Source organism: Hydra vulgaris, chromosome 03 (assembly GCF_038396675.1).
Source record: "Hydra vulgaris chromosome 03, alternate assembly HydraT2T_AEP".
NCBI lineage: Eukaryota > Metazoa > Cnidaria > Hydrozoa > Anthoathecata > Hydridae > Hydra > Hydra vulgaris.
The window spans coordinates 11,428,978-11,453,450 of NC_088922.1; the positions used below are offsets into that span (position 1 = coordinate 11,428,978).

The 24,473-nt window shown below is 27.8% G+C and overlaps 1 long non-coding RNA gene across 1 annotated transcript; it reads left to right on the top strand.

Moving 5' to 3' along the window:
* The first annotated feature begins 4,003 nt into the window (after positions 1 to 4,003).
* Positions 4,004 to 4,555, top strand: LOC101237281 (uncharacterized). Its single transcript, XR_010637157.1, has 2 exons — positions 4,004 to 4,151; positions 4,417 to 4,555. It is a non-coding gene; the product is annotated as an uncharacterized LOC101237281 (long non-coding RNA).
* Positions 4,556 to 24,473: the final 19,918 nt, after the last annotated feature.

Genomic DNA, 24,473 nt, shown 5'->3' on the forward strand with positions numbered 1-24,473 from the left:
TAAGTTAAACATTTTGTAAGGAATTCTACAAGGTACAATTCTCGGCTCTTTCCTATATCTAATATATATAAACAATTACTATAACGTATTTAGAAAGTTAAGTTAAATTTTGTAAGCTCGTGGTACTATTTTGTTAACGTCCAACATTGGTATTAATCAGCCATTTGGAGAAATAAATATAGAGCTAAGAAAAGTAGGTAATTGGTTCAAAACTAACAAGCACTCTTAAATTATAAACTTAAATTATAATACAAGAAATTTAAAGTACTTAGAAATTTTTATAGATAAAAAAATTATTGGCTTTCCCACATAAATATATCAAATCGAAAATAAACAAAACATTTGACATGATGTTCCGAATTAGCCCATTCATAAATACTTAAAGTTTTAAATTAATAGACTTCATCCTAATTCATAGCTGTATTGATTATGATAACATTGTGCAGACTAGCACACAACCTTCTAAATTAAAAATAAATCAAAATAATATCTACTTTCTGAGAGGCTCACATACACAATGCCCATTAAACTAAATAAAAGGAATTCAGCTGAACATATCAAGGTAACATATCAAAGTCCTAACACACGGAGCAGCTTTAAAAATAAGTATTTCAATATGGTGAAATCAGTAAATTCATTTTAGTTATATATATAAAGAGAAATTTTGAAACCAAACGACCCCTTTGAAATTTATTTTATTAAAGTAAATTTCTCATATATTTAAAAGAAATTATTCCTTTTATTCTTTATAACGGATATAATGTCAATAATAATAATAATTAAAAAAATCTATTCCGATTTTATTTCTCTTATTTTAATTTGATTTGATTTTTCTTTGCTTAATATACATTTTTAATAAGAGATAAATTTTTTCGTATTTTAAACCTGTCTGTTTTTATAAACCTTATTATATGTATATATATATATATATATATATATATATATATATATATATATATATATATATATATATATATATATATATATATATATATATATATATATATATATATGTAAATTATGTTAGTGTATTTTACAAATAGAGTGCTCAATGTTCTTAAAGAACAGAGCAATAATAAATTAGTAAAAAACACTTATCTAACTTTTATCTTCGACTTGAAGTTTCACCATTGCTGGATCATTAGGAAGAGTTACGAAAACTCAAAAAAAAATTCAATTTATAGAAAAAAATATTTTACAGGAAGTTATAAATTATTATAAAAAATATTTAATTACTAGTATAATAAAAGTTAGATAAGTGTTTTTTTACTAATTTATCTATATATATATATATATATATATATATATATATATATATATATATATATATATATATATATATATATATATATATATATATATATATATATATATATATATATGTATATATATATTATCTATATATATATATATGTATATATATATAACAGAATACGAAAGGGTGCTCGATTTTTTTGCATCCTAGTTTTTGGGCCTTCGGCGCACCTCTGCACTTTTTTTTTATTATCATTTTTTTGTTATTTAGATACCCCAAGAAGACCTAACGGTCTCGTCACAGAGCACCGCGGAAGTGCATTTAACCAGGAAGTTCACGCCTCCTTCCCTACCGTGACGAGAAGCTCGTTTCGAACCTGGATCTCCAGTTTATGAAGCAAGCGCTCTAACCACTGCGCCGCGGCCGCACACCTTTGAATTTAAATCTGGGCATATTTGGTCTCTAGGAGTGATCATGATCGTACACATTGTTATTTTAGGGGTGTTCATGGGGTATCATGAGAATATTCTACTAGATAAACAGCAGGGTATTTTACTGGATATATTTTGTAAGCTTACAACAAGGGTCAACCTGACCCATGTCGTTTGCTTGGAAAATGCTATCTGTAATAATATTGTTCTTCATGGTATTAGACACTAAAGAAAATATGCGTAAAAGTTAAACCATTTTTGTCCCAAATTTCCCAGATTTTCGTAAAATAAAATTAAATATTTATTAGGGTCTATGTAGGAATTATTTTCTACATAAAATATGCTGTTTTTCGAGGTTTTTTGGGTAACTTAAATGAATAAAATAAATTTTATTCATTTAAAATAGACTTTTTTTTAAAAGAAAACAGCATTTTAGATAAGTTGCTATGGCAACCTACATTAAAAATAAAGTTACCTACTAAACGCTATTTAAAATTTAAGTACTTTTAACGGATTTAGGTGTACAATAAGTCTAAAACCATTCTTCGTGCGTATTTTTCGGTTTTTTAAAGACAAAATCTATAATTGGATATAATAATTGGCTTAGCATCTAATGCCCTAAGTTGAGTTCAGCAAGTTTGGTTTTAAAGTTTTATATATATGTGGGAGTGTTATTTAAAGTTGTGCGGCCTAGTGCTTGTTAAGTTAAGTGTTAAAAAAAAGGTCGGGAATATTAAGAAATTTTATTAAAATAAACTTTTATATTTCTTTGTTTTATTTCAATAATTGATGTCTATGAACTTATGTTAAGGTACAAAAATGTTTTAAAATTGTCTTTCTGGCCGAATTTTTCATCTTTATATGATTTTTTCATTTTGACCAAAATTTGAAAAGTAAAAATTAAACAGTTTACCTCTGCCCCACAATGAGCTATTAGGTCTTGATAGAAATTTTGCTTTTTGCTTTATTAGATCAACTTACCTTTTAAAAGAAAATGGTTTGTCAAAGTGAGTCCTACTTCTTGAAAGTCATATTCTTGTCGTCCTTGACACTCATACCTTTATATCCCATACCCATATCAATGAACACAAACATTTGAATATAGTTAAGAAAGTTTTTTACTGAAGCTTTTTAAAAAACGTACGAAGGAAATTAGTAAATTAAAAGTAGCTAACTTTTACAACTACGCCTCATTATTTTTGCTAATTACAGAACATTTTTTAAAATTGACGAGTCAAAAATATTTTTGTAATAGACCATTGCAAAAAGAATTTTTTCGCATGAATATTTCGTTAGGACACTCCGTTTGTCACAACTAAACTTTGTTGTTCAGTTGTTCACGATGTCTGTTTATAGCCACCAAGTTCTTGTGATCCCGCAACTGTTGTTTCAAAAAACTTTTTTTGCATTCAGTTTGCAACCACTGCATTTTTGCCAAGCCATACATGGTGCACCATGAGCAGCTTGGTTTGTTTATAGTTGCTCAGTTATAATATTAATTTAATAATATTAGAACTGAGGTTATAAGAGTTATTACAAAAGTAATAACTCTTATAATTTTGTTAATTCCAGGCACTCAGCAGGCTATTGTTTTGAAATATTACGCTCAAAACATCTTTTAAACGTTTTTTAAATGTTCTAAAGTTCAGAACGTTTAAAAGATGTTTAAAAAACGTTAAGAACTTTAAAAACAAATGCCCGCTTGGCATAGTTTTTCGCAACTCAAAATTTAAATGAAGCATAGACCTTTTTCCAAATGAGAGCACACGTGTTCTTTCATTAAGAAATGGAACAGTTTATCCTAGCTGCGACCAACTAAATCATGAAAGGAAATACTTAAAATGTACTCTAAGTATTTCTATATTTAACATAGATAAACCTCGCTATAAAAAATACCTTTAAAATAAAAATCATCTGTTATTTTTAAGAAATTATTTTTACAAAGAGTTTTTTCAGTCTGTTCAAGAAAAGTAAACAATTTAAGAAAAGTAAACAATTCAAGAAAACAATTTAAAAACTTAAGAAAACAACTAAAAAGAAAATTAAAACAAAAAAATACAAATAAAAAAACGCCGCTAACTTTTAAAAAATGCTTGTATTAATTTAGAATATTTATTCCCGTTTAAAAAATAATAAACAGAAAGTAAAACGGTTCAAATTAATAAGGCAAACATAGAAAGTTAAAGCTCTATTATAAAATAAATAAAAACACTAAAACCCTACTTTAAAAATTAACGTGTACTTTGCAAACAGAGCCATCAGTAATTAGTGTTCATTAACAAACCAATATAAATCTTTAAAAAAATTTACGCTTTCCAAATTGAGAAAACTTCAGGAGTTTCAACATGCAAACTAAAGTCACCTTCGTATTGCTTTTAGTGTGTATTGCAGTCAGTTACATTAACTGTATTGTCGCAGGTGGGAATAACATGCATGGAGACTATGTAAAATCACTGAAAAACAAGGTACGCATAAACAAGCGTGTTTAATCATTTTTTTTGTTAAAAGTACAAAAGATATTGAAATTTTTAAAAATAATATATATATATATATATATATATATATATATATATATACATTATTTTTTAAAATAATATAGTTAATTATAATAAAATTTAATTTTAAAAATGTTTAGAAAATCTCATGTTTTTTAGTGACAATTTAAAAGTCGTTTTGAAAAATTATTTGTTCTATTTTTCAACTTGTTTTAAAGTTATTATTATTACTTAGTTATCTTTGGATGGAAAGGTAGCTTGTGAATGTTGTAAAATATGTCAAAATGAAAGGTCGTACGCAAGGAAAGTAGAAGAGTTTGAAAACGAAGAAAATTTGTAATGCTGTAAATAAGAAATAAATATTGCTAAATATATTTTGTGTAATTATATTTTATATATAACAAAGATTAAACAACTATCGAAACGAAATAAAGAAAAGAAAAAAAAAAAATCAAAAAAAAAAATCAAACTTGACAAAGTATGTCAAGTTAGTGTCGAGTAGTGGTACTTGTTTTTTCTGGATTGTTATGATTATTATAATTTTTTAAAAACTTAAATATTGTTGAATAATTCTGTCGGTATGTAATCTATTAATAATTGGTAGAAAAAGTATTGAAATAAATAAAACTAAATACAATATTATCCTAATCATTAATAATTGGTAGAAAAAATATTAAAATAAGTTAAAATAAATGCAATATCAAATTACTTTTTAAAGGTTTTGTAAATTTTCATGATATTTGTGCTTTCCGGGTTAATTTTTAGCTTATCAAAATAAAAAATCTTCGTACTATTTATTGTTATGTAATGCTTTTTTGCTAAAAGACCTTGTTCTGATGTGGAAAAAATTAAATAGTAATTGATTTTGAATTATCATATGACAAAATGCCGCCATCAGTTGCATTCAGTGACGAATCCAGGAATTTTTAGTATGGAGGGGAAGGAGGTGGGGAAGGGTATATTGAAACATTTTTGTATTTAGTACATCTGCGTCTCGTAAAAAAAAAAGAACAATCTCAATTTCTAAGATATTTTAGGACTTTCAGATTCTGGTGGGTTGGGGAAGGGGATAAATGCACACCCCTATCAACCCCCCCCCCTTCCCTCCTTGGATCCGTCACTGGTTGCATTAAAATTTTAGTAAAATTTGTCTTGATTGATGAATATGGCTTAAAATGAACTTTAATGTAATTTAACTGTGTCATTTTATATGATGCAGAATTTTATTATTTCATGTGATATGCTGAAGCTCATATTGCATTTAACTAATATAGAACTGGGTATAATTAAAACTTTTGAATTTTGAAATGTGTTAACTTTTTTTAGATGTGACACTGTTTTTAACAATATGTTTCATATATTTTTAGCAATATTTCTCCTATTTGTATATATATTTTAGTCTACTTTTTATTTTTTTCGTTGAAAAGTCAATATAGACTTATGATTTAAAATCTAAAATCTTTTTTTATAAAGAAATGGAATCTATAAGTATATATATATATACATATATATATATATATATATATATATATATATATATATATATATATATATATATATATATATATATAAATAAAGTCAGTATATAAAACTCTATAAGCAAATTAACAACATGTTAATTAAGTCAATCTATAAATAAATATTACTCGGCATGGCTTCCTTTTTTAATCGATAATTGATAAAGACATCCATTTTTTGCTTGTTCTTTTTCCAAATTCTGAATTACATGTAAAAGAACATTTGCCAAACGCCTTTAAAGATTTTTTGATAATAAATCAAAGATTTATTCATGATATATATCCATTATAGACAGAATGTTTATAAGTCTTTTTCTACAACATACTCTGCGTTTAGTTTTTTTCACAAAGCATGACCCAATTCTAACTAGCTGATAAGTACACTCATAAGGAACTGTCAAATATCCTCATAAAACCTCTTCAATAAAGTCTTTAGTTTCATTTGTTAGTATAGGTTCATCCTCAGCATAAATTAGTTCACATTTTTTCTACAGCCACCCTGCCTCATAGACAGCAGAGCTTTCTTCAGTTTCTGAAAGACTCACATCGCAAATGCAAGTTTAAATTGAGGTCCCATCTTCAAAACTGATTGAACCTTCACATGTGTGATCTTTTTTAATGGGTTGCCCTACTTCCACTAATTCTAGAAATGTTGCAGCAAATCGAGTTAAACGCTTTTTAAAAGCAGAAAAAATGTCTTCAGCTGCCATAAAAGCATTTGCCCTTGTTGATTGCTTGTAAACAGAAAATTCTTCTTCAATTCTGTCACTTTGTAGCTCACAAAGCAAGACGTAATCAAAACCGACTGAAACATATGCTTGCAGTCTATCAATAATTGCAGGTTATTCGAATTTTTATCTTGCACAGATCAGTTGTGGTCTCTTAGTCTAATATTCTTCCTTTTGCAGAAACGTTAACAGTATTCCACTAATCTAAAGCCTGCTGAATAAAAGAGGATTGGAAAAGACTGAATAAAAGAGGATTGGAAAAGACTGAATAAAAGAGGATTGGAAAAGACTGAATAAAAAAGCAAAAGATGTTTCATGTACTCCTTTTAGTTTCAAACCAATTTTTCTCATTAAATATTCTTAAAACATGTTGCAGGTTTTTTAGTTGAAGTCTAGAAGGACAAACAACAGGTATTGGAACTGATTTTAAAATGTTATCTTTTTTGTATTGATATAGTTTTTTGACAGTAAAGGAACCAATGTTTTTATTGTCAAGAGATAACTTTTGACATTTTTCAGAAATCCAGTTATTATGTAATCATTTAAGAAGTTAAAATGTATCAAACAAAATAAACCAAACTCGCTGATGATCTAGTGGATGAATGGCCTAATAGTCAGTAATTGTTTTGAAAATTTTGCAGTATTGCCGATTGATTTTATGATTATCTGTTTTTCTGATGATCGTTCTTTATTTTTTAAATGTTTTTTGTAATACAAGATCAATGTTTGTGGCAGAAATTATAGACTCTAGCTTTCCTTTACTTGGAAGCACTAAAAAATCATAAAGTTGATCGTAGTTGCTCAATAGCAAAGCAATAATTAGCTATAGAAAAACTTTTGTAACACAATAGTTTAAATTTTCTTGCAATAAAATTCAGTTTATTTTGCTTGACAGCATCATTGATTTCAAATTCATATCCTGAAAGAATAATTGTCACCTTTTCAATAATACCATTAACATGCAGATTATAATTATAAACTAAATTAATAGCTTCAAAAAACTGTGAGTAGAAGACTAAGCCATTGTTGGGATTCAATATATTGCTAAATGGATCGCTGATACCATGTTTTAAAGCAAATAAAGTAAATGGCGAACACAATTTACACATATTATAAACAATTATTGTCATAAAGCTCTCTTTAAAATCCTTTGACATAAAAATACATATGAATTTATCTTTTTGCCAAAATATTACATATTTACCAAAATATACAATATTTTCATACTTTTTGTGTAAATCTTTGTCAAGATAGAATTCAGAAAACGAATTTATTTTGTCTTTTTTTAAAAAAAAAAAAATTAAGTTGCTGATCCTCACGCTTAGATTGGCGAAGCTCTGACTTTGGTGTTGGTAGACAAGAAAAAGGAACATTAAAAATACTTGGAGCACATTGTGGTCGAGTTTCAGGTCCGACAACACCAGGGGGGGAGAGCACGTGGCCTCTCTTTTTTTCTAAAGGACTTTTTTTAATTACTTTTATTTTTAAGAAAATTTTAAATATAGAAGACTTTTTTTAAGAATTGACGATATTGCCCCCCACTCCGAAACCCGTATCGTAGGCCCTGAGTATAGCCACCAGGAAGCCTAATCATTTCTCTATTTTCAGGTCAATGTTTTTCACATATAAAAATTTAGATGGCTCTATAACAAAATCTTTACGTGGAGGAAGCACGGCAATCCATCTCTGTTTCTCAAATTTATCTTTAGGTAATTTAAAAACACGATACTTATTAAGTTCATAATAACTCCCTTTACAATTCACAACTTCACATTTGTTTGGCATAATGAAAGAAATTTTCAAAAAGTATTACTACAACGTTAAGAATGCTTCCACTTTGATAGGAATAGTGGCCTTCACTAGCGAATTCAGAAAATTGAGTTAGGGCGTCCTGTCATATAGCAGTCTATCTAACTAATAATTGTTTTTCAATATAAATAATATGAGAAGTTATAAACGAACATCGACATCCTCGGTGTAATTAAGACAGTTTTATAATATTAAAGCAATATATTATTTTATTAGCAATATATATTATTATATCCATAAATCATGTTTTCCGAAAATTCTAAATATTAAAAATAAAGCTATTGACAACGAAAACAATATAGCAAATGAATTTAACAACTTTTATTGTCAATAAAGAATCTAAAGCCGCAAAAATTACTTAAAATATGTAAGTGTTCATTAAAAGATTAAAGCAGCTTAAAGTTAACCCTATATTTAAATCAGATGATACAACTTATATTGGAATTACAGACCAATATCAATAATTCCAATTTTTTCTAAGATTTTTGAACGAATTATGACAATAGGTTATATACCTTTTTTATAATATATATTTTAACAGATTGCATATCTTTTTTAAAGATAATGATTTATTTTATTCAAAGCAGTTTGGATTTCAGAAAAATATTTTAACGGAACAAGCAATACTATACTTTATAAATGAAATATTAATTCTTTTCAAACGGAGAATTTAATTAAGGTGTGTTTATCGACCTCTCCAAGTAAAGTTTGATATAATGAACCGCAAAGGCGTTTGATATACTGAACCGCAAAGGCGTTTGATATAGTGAACCGCAAAGGCGTTTGATATAGTGAACCGCAAAAGCGTTTGATATAGTGAACCGCAAAACACTTGTAAAAAAACGATGTATAGTTTAAGAGCGAACAAAAATGCGTCAAAAAAACAAGAAAAAAATGTAGATGGACAAAAAACAGCATCTAAACAAAAGAAAACGGTGAAAAATTCAGAGGAAGACACTTCCTGTCTTTAATGTCAAGAAAATTTCTCGACTAGTATAGAAAGTTGGGTTTCTTGGAGTGATTGCCACAGATGGGCACATTACCAGTGTGTTGGTTTAGGAAAAAAAAAGATAAAAGCTAAATTTTACTTGTAAACTAAACATTGAATAAACTCTACAACCTCGAACTGAAAAACAAGTTCAACAAATATTTTATGATCAGTTAAAAATAAGTAACATAATTATTGAAAGTATCCGTATCGTATCGACCGTATCGAAAGACGCTTTAACGTATAGAAAATAAAAAATAAACCCAGAACAATTATACTCAAATTGCTAAACTATAAAGACAAAGTAATAGTTATGGTGGCGGAGGCGTTAGTATTTTTGTTCACAATTCAATTAATTTTTTCTATCGTAATGACCTATGCGTTAATGAAACAGGTTGTGAGTTATTGTGCATTGAACTTTTTAATAAAACCACAAAAAACGTTAGTAATTATATTGTATAAGTCAATAAAGAACAAACGCATACTTACGTTGACGGCGGTATCAATTTGGACTTGTTAAGACAAGCTTCAAATAAAATTAAACATTTTATAGATAAACTTCTTCAACATAATGTTATTCCAACAATAAATAAGCCAACCAGAATAACTAAGAATTCTTTTACTTTACTTGATAATATAATCACTAACAATTTTTATAACAACTATATTTTCATAGTTTTGGGTAGATTAGGGTAATATGAGTACCATAAGCAAAAACTGGAATATTTTGAAAAATAATTATGCTGGATCCAAAATTTTTGCAAGTATACAATTTTTAGGGATCCTTACTCATGATCCACTTAAATATTTGGGCACCCAAAACTTTTTTTTAAAAAAAGTTTTGGGTGCCAAATAGCTGAATATAATGGTTAACAATTGTGTTACATATGGCTGTAAAACTGGATACAACAGTTCTTTGAAAGATATAAAAGTTGTTTCTTTTCATTTTCCGTTGAAAAATCAACAGTTGATGAATTATCTGGTTCGTTTTGTAAACCGTTAGTGATCGGGTGCATTCACTAAATTCTGTTTTATGTAAAAAGAATTTTAATGAAAAGTACATTATTTGAGGTATAAACCCTATTCCTGCAAATACTTAAAGCTTTCCACATTACTATCACCTATTGCTTTAAGAAGTCCACCTAAAACTCGTATTTATCAGGAAGATAAACTTAGTTTTTGTTCTGAAAATGATAAAACAACTAAATCAAACAAGTTAAACAGTAAACAATCTCCAGAAGGTTTTCGATTTAAAAAACATCTCAATTGTTTTATTTATTACAATTTAAAACTTGATTCTTTAACACATTTTCCGTCGGTTCTTGAATCAATAATAATTGATCATTGTTTATAAAGCCTTTGACACAGTCAACCATGTCATTCTTTAAAAAAACTTGAACATTATGGAATAAAAAACAATAACTTACTCTAGTTTACAGTATACTTATCAAATAGACAGCAATACGTTTAATATGGAAATGTCAAAACAACAAAAAGTTTAATAAAATGTGGAGTTCCTCAAGGCTCAATCTTAGGACCGTTACTGTTTTCTCTTCATATAAATGATCTATCTCTTACCTCGAACTTATTAAATTTTAGTTTGTTTGCGGGTGACTCCAATCTGTTTTATTCTTGTAGGATATTAAAACCCTTTTTAAAGTAGTTAATGAAGAAGTAGGCAAAGTAAACAAATGGTTTATTTGTAATAAACTTTCACTTAATGTTAACAAAACTAAGTATATTCTATTTCACAAACCAACCAAAACAGGAAACCTTCCTTTAAAATCACCCAATCTTAAAATTAATAATATAAATATTACTGGACAAACAACTGTAAACTTTTTAGGTGTTAATTTTATTTTAGACGAAAATTTATCATAAGGAAACATATAAGAACTCTTGAAAGAAAACTTTTAATAAATATTGCAATGATGTATAAAGCAAAACCATTTTTAGATCTTTAAAAAGTTTATATTTTTCCTTTATACATAGCTATTTAACTTACGGCAATATTGCATGGGCAAGCCCCAGCTACGATAAGTTAAAAAAAATTTATACTAAACAAAAATATGCGTGTAGAATTGTATTTGGAGCAACAAGAACTGCGCCTCGTGAGCCACTTCTACGTAAACTTAATGCATTAAATGTGTTTAAAATCAACATGTTCCTCGTCATACAGTTCATGTATAAAATAAAGCATGGGCTGTCTCCAATGATATTCTATCCTTATTATAGAGAATTAAGCCATAATTACCCCACCAAATTTTCAGAAAATAATTTTGTAACTCAAAAATATAATCTAAAGTTATGTTTTTATTCTATTCAGTACGAAGACCAATTTTGTGGAAAAACATTCAGCATATTGTTAATATTAAAGAAAAACATTTCCGCAATTCAAATCTAAATTAAGACGTTATTTAGTACTTACGGATTTTAATATAGTAGATTTTCTCTCTCACTTTTAAAAGTTATTAAATTAAATTAGCACCATAAATTTAAAAAAACCATTTAAAAAAAGAGCAAAGTCAATATTGAGAATTTTAATGTATTTATCATATTTTATGATATTGCAGCAGAAGAATTTATCATTTTAATTTCGAATTATTTCGAAAAAAAATATATATATACAATTTATATATCGAATTGCGTTCAGTTTATAGCCTAAAACAGAAAATTTTGTCATTTTTTATTACTATATTTTAATCATTTTTTTTTAATCTTTTTTTAATTATTTTTTTGATTTTTTTTTATTTCTTAACATCTTAAAATTGTTTTTTTTTTAAAATGCTGTTGCATATATCTTACGGATATTTATTTGCTATTGGGGCTCGGTGATAAAGCTAATTAATTCTTCTTGCTCCAGCCAATTGTACTTTTTGCCTTGCCTTCTTCTTGTTCCAGCCAATTGTACTTTTTTATATTGTTGTACATTGTAAATATTTTTAACGGCGAAATAAACGAACTAAAAAAAAAAAAAAATTTGTTATTGTTACATTGTATACCCAATTTTGCCACTTGCCTAGTTTTTTTTCAAAGATTTTTCAAAAATATTTTTTCAAAGATATTGAATAAAAATTTTTTTATTTAATGCTATTGACTTTTTTTTTTTTCAGGTAGTGGTTTGTGTTGTATTCTGTCATTTAAAACAAAAAATCTTTTCATTTTAATTTCATTTTTGTCAGATTTTTGATGACTTCTCCTAAAGTACTCCATTATGCGCCAGCTTTCCCTAATATAAAGACTATACACGGCGTAAATTTTTGGCCCAAAATCTTTCAGCCCGAATTGTTCGCGCGACTTTTAAAACTAAATGTCGTTAAAACTAGAATATTTTTACATTTGTTTTAAAATTTGTTTTAGTCTGCACTAAAATATGCTGTTAAGTAACCAAGTTTCATGGTTTAATTGTTCAAAAGTTGAATGTCTTAATATGTTAATATGTTAAAATATAAGTTATATTGTTATTCATCTAAGAATATATGTATTTTTACACATTCTTCGTATTATTTAAATCATGATAAATAAGTCTACAAAAAGATGCTCGATAAACCTCCTCTACAAAAAGATGCTCGATAGATCCTCTATAGTACGATTAAGTGCAGTAATAATTTCCCTTGGTTGTTTTACTATTGGCTTAACAGCCGGGGCAATCCTAGCTAACCACCTGGTATCAGAAAGGTTGTGAAGAGAAATTCCAGTTAATTCTTGCAAAATCTTCCACCTAGCCGGACTACAGCTGAAGAACACGGAGAGAGCTTGGATATTACCGAAGAATGTCTTCATCTCAGCACAAGATTCAACTGCATGTACTCTAACTAAATTAAGGCTATGGACGCCATAAGGAATATAGAGGGCTAACAAATTTTTCTGTAAAATTAATGCTTGTGCTCCAATGTAAATTCCAGCCATATTTAAGCCGTTGTCGTAACCTTGGCCACGGCATTTCTGTAAGTCAAGACTTACTTTTATTAAAACATTATAAATAGTTTCGCAATATCCACTCCTTTTTTTTTTCTCCATTTCTACAACGCAAAAAAAGCGCTCTTTTACCTCCAGCTTTTTTTGTTGACGCTGAAATAAAAAAAGCGAAGAATAAAAGTGACCTGTTCAGTGTGTGAAACATCTAGGGTCCCATTGATAATGACTGTAAAGTATCCAGCTTCTCTCACTTCCATTAAAAGGGCACACTGAACCAATGAAGCACACTCACGTATGAACTCATTCTGTCATTCCCATAAGAGATAGTGTGCCTGCATTCAACTTCCCTCCTTTTGGTGACGAGCTACGTTTTCCAGATGGCTTTTTAATGTTTTTTCATGATTTGAAATCATGTCTAGAGCTCCTAGAAAATTGCCATTTTCTTGCTCTCCAAGAGCAGATGTTTGACCTGTTAGTAATAAAAGAATCTGTAAAAAGATATACTGTTTATACAATAAATATCAATAGCCAAATAAAAATAAAGTTTACCTCTAAACACCATGTTTCGTGATGAGAGAAACAACGTCACATCCAAAATACAGCACAACTGTATTCAAAAATGAAATTGCATCTCTTTAATTTCTGACATATATGTAGGTATGTTTGTATATGTGTATATGTATATATGAGTATGTATGTATATATGAGTTTTTATTCTTCACGTAGTATTTTTCAGAGAAAATACTTTATTGTGAATTTACTAAAGCCATATGGGCTTTAAATGTTATTGTACAGGGACTCTATAAAAAGATTGTGGTGACACCAGTCATCCGTATATTCTTTGAGCCCCTGTTTGTTTTATATATATTCTTTGTGTAACGTAAAAGTTTCATTGTTATTTTATTATTTTATTTTTATATGAACAGCGAAATATATTTCAACAAGAAAAATGTAAAAGAAAAAGTAATACATGTATCATTATTTAAAAACAAAAATACGCTACTTACAAAAAAACAAAGGCGTTGAAAGAAAAAGTGAGTATCATAGTAAAAAAAATATATCATAGGGATAATGTCATAAAGATCTAATAATGAATGATGAAAGTTAACGTTGTTCATCACCAAGGTAAACTCTTCTTCCTCCCCCAAAATAATTTTAAGTGTATTTAAGAATCCTTTAAAGATATCTGCTGTCACCCCTACGGCATTTATTGCTTCACTCTGGACTATGTTTAAACAATTTAATGCTAATATCATGGTTATGTTACGGCCTCTTGATGACAATACATTAAGGTATAATTGGGAATTGATGACATCAATTCCCAATTATACCTTAATCTCCTGTAGATTACAGTTTCTGTTATCTCCAATTAACTTATGTAGCTTATTTCTTATTTCCTCAGTACAACCTGACTGTCGACCACCAACCACCTCTAATACCAGGATTGATATCACCTGTTGATATATATCGATGGACCAGGCGTCGTATTAAAGTCTCACTTCTATACACGAGATCTGATACTTCTTTTACCCTTTTCTCTTCGTTAATTACAAGATCAATGATCAAATTTCTCACTTCAACAATAATTTCATTGTCTTCGTGCGTTATTCATTTAGAAATTAAAGAGAAAACGGGCTTAAATTGTATATAAGGTTAAATCGTATGAAACCCGCCAGATTGAATGCAAAAAACCGCCAGTTTAAATGCAAAAACTGGTATATACAATGTACTAAATAAATAAAAATAAAAAAAAATGTTATTTTGCTTTTCTTTTAAAAACATTAATGTTATAAAAATCTGTCGTTCTTTTTTATTTTCTATTTTCGAACATTTTTTTTTTTAGCTTGTGTTAAGCAAAAAATTTGCTCCAGATTTTTGGCTTTTTTTTTTAATCTATACCTATTTATATTCGACATATAATCTTATTTATCCACTTATTTATATTCTACATACATATATCAACCTGGTTTTACTTTTACTTTTTTTAATTTTTATATCTTTAAATTTTTTTAAAATTAATTTATTCTTTTTTTTTTTTTTTTACTTTTTCCCTTTTCACCTTGAAATAAGCAGATTTGCCATTTGAAATGCAATTGCATAAAGTTACCTTAAATATGTACGTTAATACTTTCGTGAGATTACATGCTAAAATACGTCGTCACTTTCATATTATGCATATATACAAAAAAAATTCTCTCTTAAAGAAAACTCGCTGCGCTAAACATAGTAATCCCCGAGCATGAAAACTGCCATTGTAATTAATTAAACTTCTTATTTATTCAATGAAATTATGCTATAAAAACATGTAAAATCACAAAACACTAAAATTAAAAGTTAAACATTGTATAACACTCAGGCCCGTAGGAACAAAAATTGTATTGGGGAGGGGGGCAGTACTACCTCAAAATAGTTTTTAAATAAATAGTTTTTTTTACCATTTTTGGCGCCCCTATTATCTTGGCGCCCGGGGCACGTTTGTCCCTTTTGGCCCCACCCTCTCGGCGGCCCTGTGTATACACAGTTTTACTTTTGAATTTGATACTTGCATTACTATCTTTCTTTTTAGCTAGAGATTTTGAAAGATAATATGTATATCTTGAAATATCGTATTTTTTCTTGAAAGAATTGACATCTTTGATTTTCAAGCCTTTAAACTTCAAATATTGAATTACCTATAAATCTCTAACTAAATATAGACCTAACACACTAAGGACCATTTCTGGAAGTTTTTTACAAATACAGTAAAAGAAAAGTATGAGTTTATCTCTGAGTTTTAATGTGGCTTTTAACTGATTTACGGAAAATTGGCAGCCATTTAAAAAATTTTTCTTTGATTTAATTTAAAAAAACAACTATTGTTTAAGAAAGACTTTATCTTGCATATTGAAATGCAAATGTTACAAAAATTTTTATTTATATGTCACTTGACTTTTTAAAAATTGTTTAAAATGTTTTGTTAAAATAATACTTATTAGTTGGTAGAAATAGTATATATATAAAGTAGTATGAAAAAATATTTACAAATATCTTAACTTACAACGTGTAACTGGCTACACATCACTACTGCTCATGTTTAACCGAGAAATGCAATCAGATCATTTTATAAAGCAAGTTTATGTTTATTCTACTTTATCATGTTATTAGAATATTTAAACACAATAAATATTACTTTTCATTTATTTGGCTGAGATAAGCAGGCTTTGTGGGAAAAAAAACTGCTTGAAAATATTTGAAGTTTAATTTTTTTTACATCTTTATAATATTAACTAACATTTTTACTTTTATTTTTTTGCTTTGTGTTTTTTTGTTTGTTTAATTTTGTATTCATACATTTCAAAGTCTTGTTTTCATTAAATTTTAAAATCGTATTCAAAAGATCTTGATTTTATTCTGCATTTTTTTTGTATACTTGTGTACAAAAAAAATTTAACTTCATTAAATATTTTTATGGAGGATAAATATTTTATTTGGATACATATATTAGCATCTGCTAAGATTGCATCTCTTTATCGAGCTCGACACTTTCTTACTCCGGATTCTATTCTCTATCTCTATAGATCTCAAATCCGGTCTTGTATGGAATACTGTTTTCATATCTGGGGCGGATCTTCTAATGATGCCCTTTTTCTTTTAGACAAGGCGCAAAAACGTGTTGTAAACATAGTTGGACCTGCTTTTGCAACCAACCTCCAATCATTATCACATCGTCGTAATATTACTTCTCTTACTCTTTTTTACAAATACTATAATAGGACTGCTCTAAAGAGCTAGTGTCTCTTGTGCCATCTACTAAAATTCATTCTCGTGTTACTCGTCATTCAATTAAGTCTCATCCTTTTTCTGTGACTGTTCTTAAGTGCTCCAAAAACGCTTATTCGTCTAGTTTTTTTCCTCGAACATCAGCTCTTTGGAATTCGCTTCCTTTATTTTGCTTTCCTGACTCATATAATTTGCAATCTTTTAAGTCGTCTGTCAATCGTTATCTTGCTTTACAATCTTCATCTTTTCTCTTCCAGTAACTTCTAACTCTAATTAGAGGTTGCTTGCAGCCTTGTTGGAAGCAAAGATGTTTAAATATATATATATATATATATATATATATATATATATATATATATATATATATATATATATATATATATATATATATATATATATATATATATATATATATATATATATATATATATATATATATATATATATATATGTAAATTATGTTAGTGTATTTTACAAATAGAGTGCTCAATGTTCTTAAAGAACAGAGCAATAATAAATTAGTAAAAAACACTTATCTAACTTTTATCTTCGACTTGAAGTTTCACCATTGCTCGATGATCAGGAAGAGTTACTAAATCTCGAAAAAAATTTCAATTTATAGAAAAAAATATTTTACAGGAAGTTATAAATTATTATAAAACATTTTTAATTACTATATTTTTTTGTTAACGGGAAGTTACAGAAAGTAATTATGAAATAATTTTCTTTGGAATGGGGATAGTTTAATTTGGTCATTTGTTTTTATAATTTTTTAAGAGGTATTTATTTTCGTGCCTACATTTAGAAATTAATTCAGATTTTTTATTTAATAAATTTTCTTGATTTAAATGAGTAATTATTTCAAATTTTTTTTGCAAACATAGCATACATTTTTTGGAAATGTTATTATAGGCAGGGGCAGATTTTAGAATAGACCATTGTAAATTAAAATTTTTATTTTTTTCTTTTAATTCCCAAATATATTTTGACAGCATAGTCTCTTTTGAATATTTTTTGCGTTTAAACGATTGTTTGTGGTTGGCATAACGTTTTTTCCATTCCCCCTCGGTTAAGCCAATATATTGTTTATCAGGGTTGTTTTGTGAGGAAACAATGCACTTGTAAACAAGTTGTTTTACAAGTTTTACAAGTTGTTTTACATGTGCTTTGTTCCCTCACAAAACAACCTTTTTTTCTATAAATTGAAATTTTTTTTGAGATTTAGTAACTCTTCCTGATGATCCAGCAATGATGAAACTTCAAGTCGAAGATAAAAGTTAGATAAGTGTTTTTTACTAATTTATATATATATATATATATATATATATATATATATATATATATATATATATATATATATATATATATATATATATATATATACATATATAAATGTTTATCAATTTAATAATAACTTATTAAGTTATTATTAAATTGATAAACATTTTTAATATTGAGTTTTGTCATTGATTACAACAGTTTAATTATTGAAAGACTTCCAGAAACGTAAAGACTAGTGCTACATTGAATAAAAAGTATAAACAGCTACAAAAAAAGTATTTTAGAAATTTTAATTAGTATATTTAAACAGACTGTTTGAATATACTGTTACATTATATTAGTAGTGAACTGAAGTGCTAACACAATTTTCTATTATATATTTAACTTAACAGATTTGATTAATAATTTTTCATACATATGTTGGTGTATATCTTAAAAAACTGTGTTTCACTCTTTTATATTCAATAATATCCAATTTTATTTTTCATGTTCAAAAACAAAAGCAATTTGTAGTTTGTTTTTCAAAATTAATAAACATCTGATACAAGGTATCAGATATACCTTGTATCAGTTATGATAATCTGATGCAAGGTATCAGTTTATAATAACTGATCCATGTTATATCTGATATCTATTTTTATTACGATTTTTATAACTAGTATTATAATTATTATAACTGATAAAAGGTATATCTGGCAAATATCAAAAAGAATGTACAAGCAACAAATTTTTTGGTTTCATTTTATTTCTGAAAATCCTTTTGCATTTTGATTATATCTCGATTTCAGAAATTATATTTATTCAAATCAATAATTTATTTCTTTAGACTTGGATTTTATTTACATCATTTCAAGATGTTTTCATATAAGCTTAATAAAAAATGTAGCATATTCGAAATATGAAAATAATTTATTTCTATTAGTTTTGATAAATGTTACCTGTTATAAAAATATCAATAAGATGACACCTTTCCTAATGTTATGTTTTTTATTTTATTTTTGTATAAATTAAGGTGTAGATGTATATTGTAGTTCTATTGGTTTAAGGTTAAGTTATTATATTGGTTTAAGATTAAATTATTCGATTGGTTTAAGGTTAAGTTAAGGTTAGCTATTTAATCACAACATATCTAAAGCTAGGTTGTCATTTTTTATTTATATCTCAAGATATAATTAAAAAATGATAGGAAGAAGTATATGGACCTATGATTAGGGTTGCCAGATGTCCAGCTTTTACGAAGGAGAACACTGTAAAAAAAATTTATTTTTACAAGTTTGGTGCTGCATTCTCCTCCGTAAAATCTGGATGTCTAGCAACCCTACCTATGATCTCATAAGCTTTTTTCTTATAAATCAAATATTAGTCAAGCGCAAAATGTCTGTACCGATAGAAACCTCTTGCAGTAAACTTTCGATATTGATTGGTCTATTAAAATTTTATTGTTATTTTTACATGGTTTCTACTTACTATAACTTTAAGTGTGAAAACACGCGCAAATTGGCAATTGGGAGATTTTGGAACAAAAACTAACGCCGTGATAACTTCCATTCAACAACCACGGTTGGCCAAAGAGACCAGGTTTTATATCATGTCACTTAAACAAAGCTTTTTTTTATCTAAGTATTTGTTTTATAAAAATAGAATCCAGTGTTTTTAAAATCCGAAAAAAGTGCAAAGGGTCACAAATGGGGCAAAAGGGTAAATTGAGGGGCCCGATGTCCATATGATCATTTTAGACGCTCATTAAAAAAAAATATATAAATTAATTAAGAATATTTGTTTTATAAAAATAGAGTATAAAGTTTTTAAACTATTAAATTCGGAACAAAGTGCTAAGGATCACAAAGGGCACAAAAAAATAAAATTGAAGGGCCCTACGCCCATTGAAGCATTTTAGACACCCATTGTAAGAAAAAATTATTAATTTATGGTATTTGTTTTAAAATCGAAACAAAGAACTAAGATTCATAAATAAAATTAAATTATGTAAAATTGACGGGATCCTAAGTCCATTTAAACATTTTAGATACCTGTTACAAATAAAGACTTTAAACAATTGAAAAATCTAAAACAAAAAAAAATCTATATTTACAATAGTAATTTACTAATAATAAATTTATATTTGCTACACAATCCAAATATACATTAATTCATTTTGCTGCACTTTAGAGAGCAACATCCCAAAGTTAAAGATAAATTAAAGTCTTCATTCATTGAAAATTACTACAGAGGATAACAGTTGTTCTCTATGTTGAGCATGGCCTTCTGCACGTTTATATCTTCTCCAGGTTGGTTTAAATTTAGAATGAATAGCCTCTTCATACCGTTCAGCAAACTCAGCTAGGCCACAGTTATGGTGTTCGACAAAAGGCTGAACATGACAGAAAAATGTGAAACTTCCAGCTTAGTGATAATTTTTTCCCTAGAACCTGTGCAAGCTCTTGGTAGAGATCAAAGCCGCCGCCATTAGCGAGAAGCTGCCACTACTTGCACCTACTTTTTACAGCCGCCATTTGCGTTATTAGCAACTACTAAGCCTCCAATCGAACAATATGTTCAACCGCAGCCAATTTCAAAGTCAACATTGTTAGCAGGAAAAATAAGAGAAGAGTTTAATATCCTAAAGTCCTCTTGTATAACTTAAAAGCAACATGTTATTTGGGGCTCTTTTTTTTGTCGGAGTAGCTTTTCGATTTACTATGTAAATTCTCTCTGAGATGAAATAATAACAAAGCACCTCCTCATTTGTATAAACACATTAATGTCCGCCACTTCTTTCATATTTTAAATACTGCGTTTTTTATTCTTGGCTTATATAAAAAATTTTTATCGCTCTAACATTTTTCAACTTAAATTAGCTAAATTAAACACAAACAAAGTTTGTATTACTTAGTAATGGATGAAGAAGAATCTCGTGTTTCACATAACAGTTCTTTAAAATTCTTGAATATTAAACTGTGTACTCATTTAAAAAAACAACCACAGATTCATCATTAATATGGAAATACTATGGTTACATTTTGACACAAAGTTGTAAAGTTATCGACAATGAACATTATTACTGTAGCCAATGTTTTTTGATAGAAAAACAAAAAGTCGAGTTCTCAGGTGTAGGATATTTATCGAAAATTCACAAGGTTAGAATTTCTACATCAAGCAATAGTTTGAAAGTCATCTATTTCTTGTACACAAAATATTAACAGACAAACCAGCCGTTGAAATGAAAAATTACCAACTTTTACGTAGATGGTGCAGTAGCTCTATAGCTAGTTCATCAAAATATGATTTAAGTCGTGATCTTGTCCTTTAGTTTTCTACAGATCTACTACCATTTTCTCATGTTTAAAATGAAGGATTTTGGTTTGGTAAAAGGAAGGTTTTTTGAAAAAAACATTGAGTTAAAACTTCCCACAGGTTCTGTTGTAAATCAAGTTGCATTACCTGATATGTATAAATCTTTAAGGCGATCTGTATTGAAAAGTTTAAAAGATATTGATGCAGCAACAATTTTATTTGATGGTTGGACTGACAAGTACAAAAAAGTTAATTATATGAGTCTGAAGTGTTCCATTATTAATGAAAACTGGCATAACAAATTTTTACTCTGGCTTGTTTTCCTTTAAAAAGTCATACAGGTGAAAACTGTCATAATTTTATAAAAGACATTGTTCAAGAATTTTTTAGAGATGTTGTAGAAATATGAGGCTGCATACTGTGCACGATGGTGCAGCGAATATGATGAAAATCTCAAGACTTTTAGGCTCAAAGAATCCACAACATTGTCTGGCTTATATATTGCATTTAATATTGACATGTGCAATCACATAAACAATTGTACTGAAACAAAATGTTTGTTAGAATAATGCAAATGAATTGTAACCTACCTGAACTTCAAGTCAACTTTACTTTTAGAAGAATCACAGTGTGAAGCAGACATAAAATTATACAATAATCTTCGAATTCTTGCTGAAGTGAAAGACATTGATGATTTAGAGCAGCAATTTCCCATTCAAATTTACGATGAAGCAAACAAGATTGAAGCAAATAATTTAGATATTGCTTGTAAAGAAAAATTTTATGATAATTTCATAAAAAGACAGCATAGAAGTCTAAAATAACAAATAGGTACAAGATGGAACAGTTCTCTCTTTATGATAGAATCAGTTAACCAGTTATTAGATCATGTAGAAATTTTACTAAAGAAATGTGGTAGACAAGACCTTTGTTTAAATAATGATGAACAAGCCTTGGTTTCAGAGTTGGTCAAATTTTTAAAACCGTTTGAATCATTAACCCATGTGGTCAGTACTGGAAGTTCACTTTCTATTTTGCCATTAGTTAAACACAAAATACTAAAGCTTCTTTCAATTAATTCTTGTGATTTGAATAAAATAAAAAAACTAAAGGAATATTGTTCCAAAAAAATTAAGCAAAAACTTAAATTGTCAACTTCTGCAAAAATAAGCAGGTTTTTTAGATCCAGTCACAAAAATTTTTTATAAACAAGAGATGAAATAAAGGAAAGTTTGTTGGAGAATGCTTTTAACATAAAATTGATTCAATTAGATTTAATTCAAGGTATGTCAACTACAACTAATAACATCAATAAAAGAAGTTTTTGTTTTGAAAAAAATTACTGAAACACAAATAATTTTTATTATAAAAGCTATTAATCTTTTTATATTATTTAATATAAAAAAATTAACAGCTTTTATAATAAAATTTACGGAGTAAATTTTACTATAAAAACTTTTAATTTAAATGTCTAACAATTGTAAATAACTACTCCGTATTTAAAATACGGAGTAGTTATTTATAATTGTTAGACATTTTAAAATATTTTATCAACTCATTGAGTTCATCAAGTATCATTTGTTTATTATTGATATCACTTTTTATTAAATTTATTTGTTTTTAGTTATATCAGAGTCAGAAAATGATAAAGATTTAAAAACATGTCCTAGTACTAGTAAACATGCGACAACTACTTCAAGAGATGAAGAAAAGTGTTACTTCTGAAGAAAAAAATTATCAAATTGATTCTAAAGTAGAGCAATTTATCTCTCATACACTTACAGCAGATGAAGAACTGGATTTTTTATTGTTTTGGTGAAATCATTATGCAAAGTATCTACACTTAGCAGTGCTTGCAAAAGAGTATTTTAGTATACCAACCTCGAGTGTATCAGTGGAGCCCATGTTTTTATTAACTGGATTGATTATGAACTCAAAAAGAAGCAATTTAAGTTCGTCCAACATGAAAATGACTCTCTTTATTCATGACATCTAATTTGATTTTTAATTTTAATTGATAAATAAAAGTTGTCTTAATTTAAATTTAAATTTGTTTTCTTTTTGTCGAAAACAATACTAATTATATTTTAGAGCAATTTGGGCAGCCAGAAGCAAGCAACTTTTTTGGTCAGCAAGTATCAGCTAGTTGGTCAAGTTGCTAAGCTTTTAGCCATCTGATATAAATGTCAGCCAGCAAGATACATGTTCTAAGCATGGTTTTAAACTCTAGCTTATGGGTAGAAAGGAAAGAATTTTTAAACACAATAAATGCCATTTTATATTCTGTCGAAAGAATTTGTCCAAAACAGGAATCTTTTACTACTTTAAACTCTTTCAAACACTGAATTATAGGTCTCAATTGAGGAACCTGAGATGTTACTACTTTATCAAATTCATCAAGGTTTTTCAGGATCTTGTTAGAATTATATCCGTCCCAACCTCTACCTTAATACCTTCTCGGAAGAACTTTCTTAGTTTTTAGCCAGTCATCAAATTCAGGCCAAATATCCATAGACATCCTAAAGTAGATACAACTCCAATTAAAAGATGTTATTCAGGAGGTGGTACCAAATGCTGAATTAGAGGATCTAGACTCTTCTCTAGATAGAGAATCCTTGGATGTATCACATTCATATATTGTTGCATGTTAGATTTTTTAGATTTATTTTCGACACTGTATTTTTCATATCAATAATCAAGACTTCCGAGAGTTCTTAACTTTCCACATTATCCATTTTTCAAACCTTCACACCACAGGCATGCTCTTTTTCCTGCATGACCTGACAGACCAAACACAGCATTGGCGCACTTTAAATCAAATGCTACAAAAAAATTGACATCTTATAACTTGAGTTTTTTAAATATAATTCTTAAGTAATGATTCGATTCAGGAACATCTTCAACAATAGCAAAAATTTGACAACGTTGAACACCTCAACGTTGAACAATTCATGTACAATACAGAAGACTTTTTATTTTCATTCACATCAAAAACATT